Consider the following 2,345-nt stretch of genomic DNA (forward strand, 5'->3'; position numbering starts at 1 on the left):
GCATGGGGCTTCCCTGGGGGGGCCGGGGAACGGAGCCCTCGCAGCACCGGGAACATGTGCGGGAGGAGCGGCTCGCTGTGCGGTGCGTGGTCCCGAAGCGGCAGGCGTCTGGAAAACACCCCTTGCACGGGGAGGACGAGGTGACTGGCCTCCGGAGGATGCCACGGCCGCCCCCGTCTCACCAACCGCACCCAAGACGACACACAGGGTCGCTCGGGGAGATGGCGTGCGGGGGTGGGCCTATGCGGCGCCACCGTCTGGCTTAGACCAGCCTCCGCCGCGGGGGGTCCTCGACCCACCGGCGGACAGGCACGAGGATTGAGAGAGGGGGGGCTGGCCGTCGGGGTCCGCCGCGGCTCTGGCACTAACCCGGCGACGCGGAGGTCGCGTGGGTGGTCGTCGGCCTGGCCGTGTCGGCGTCGCCCTCCAGCGTAGTCCCTCTTCCCACTCGCACCCGTAACCTCAAAGGGATGCCCGAGCGGCTTTTCTTCCCAGGGCTGCTCCCCGCCCAGGGTGGGAGCGCAGGGGGATCCCAGGTCGGCCTTTCACCGTACTCCCTACCTCTTGGCCCTCGTTCCTTCTCCCGTTCTCCATCTAACCCCTTGGCTCTGGGGTTTCCGCTCTCCCTCTCTCGCTCTCTCTCCTGCTCCCTGGCCGAGCCGCCTGGGAGGACGAGGGTCGAGGGGGAAGGCGACGGTCGGGCTGGGGCACACCGCACGGTGAGAACCCCCTTCGCCTGCCTCCACACCTCTGTCGTCCTCCCCACTGACGTAGGGGCTCGGGAAAAGACTGGAAATTGCGAATCTCGGCAGTGGCGCGGAGAGGCCACCCACCGCCGCCGCTGTCGCCACCGCCGCGGAGGCCGCCCTTTCGGACATGAGGGGCAGCGCGAGCCTCCGCTGGCCGGGTACGCATCTGGAAGAAAAGGGCCGCCCTCGGAGAAGATCACTGTGCTTCCCCGCACAGGGAGCGATTCGGACGACGGGCCCCCACGCCTGGCTGGGTGGGCGCCCCGCCGTTCGCCCGTACGGGTCGTCGGACCACTGCCTTCGCTCGGTTCGGGTCAAACTCCCCACGGCTTGGCCACCTCCACAGACAGGAGGCGAGACCGGCGTGTGCGCCCAAAGATAGGTGTCGGAAGCCCGGGTGTAGAGGAGGAAGGGGACCGCTCACCTTAAGCCGGCGCGGGCTCCAAAGCCCGGGCCAAGCGAGCGGCGCCACCTCCCCACCCGGGAGCGCTGCGCCAGATCGATCGGAGGAAGAGCAGGGGTGCGTGTAGGGACTTGCCCAAGTACGGAGGCTGCAAACCCCTGTCATCGGGAGATACATGCCCACGAGTCCTGGAAGCGCGACTCGGGTACAGGCGCCCTTGCAGGGGGGGTACTGGATGTGGAACAGCACTGGGGTTGAAGCCACAAAAGCATCCGCCCTCATGGAGCCTCTCCTCGGCCTAAAAATCCAGATTTTAGCCTTGACGGCGCCCCCATGTGGAGAACCAGGGCCCGCGGGGGGGGTCTGGCCAGGCTCACTTCAACCCAGGAACACCTCTCTGACTTGGGATAGGCGACCGGCAAAAGTCCCCCCACGCAGCTGCGGAAGCCTGGGTTCAGCCAAGGTGCAGACCTCCAGCCGAACAGGGACTCATAGCCAAAACGCGTACCCAGGCCTACGGAGGTGAAAACCAGCTTAAATGAGTCGAAATGTGTCGGGGCTGAGAGGTACCTCTCTCTCATATATTCTGCCGGTGGTGTGCAAAACTGGGTCTTTGCATGGAGTGTCACCCTATACCCACTTTAGGGACGCATGCAAAAAAGTGCCCGATCGCCTGGAACTGTCAGGCGGATTCGGCTCCCTGGAATTTCCTCATTCTGGTTCTTTTTCACTTTTTGTCTCTTTTGCGACATGTAGTGGGCAGGCTGCATTACTGCAACCGGGGACACCTCAAAACGCTTGGAACTGGGGAGCGGGCTCAATTTACAAACGTTTTGCGGGTCCCGGAAGTCAAAATTGTGACTTCTGAAAAAGACTAAGTATCAAGGACTCATCGGGCGAATCGCTCTGGAACTGAAATCGGATGCGCTCACTTACATTTTCCCCTCTCTGGAAGTCTGACACAAGTTGAAAAATTTTCTAAGTCCCCAAAATTTTTTTTTTCAACTTTTTTTCAATTTTCCCCCTGTGGGATATATATTTTACCCACACATTTGGAACCCTCCTGGGATGCCCTCTAACATACTAGAACCTCATTTTGTGGAAGTTTTCACAAAATTGTGAAATTTTCAAAAAAGTCAGAAATTTTGCAAAAACGACTAAGTATCAAGGACTCATCGCGCGAATCGCTCTGG

Source organism: Phyllobates terribilis, unplaced genomic scaffold (assembly GCF_046119375.1).
Source record: "Phyllobates terribilis strain yellow unplaced genomic scaffold, ASM4611937v1 Scaffold_388__1_contigs__length_1821495, whole genome shotgun sequence".
Classification (NCBI taxonomy): domain Eukaryota; kingdom Metazoa; phylum Chordata; class Amphibia; order Anura; family Dendrobatidae; genus Phyllobates; species Phyllobates terribilis.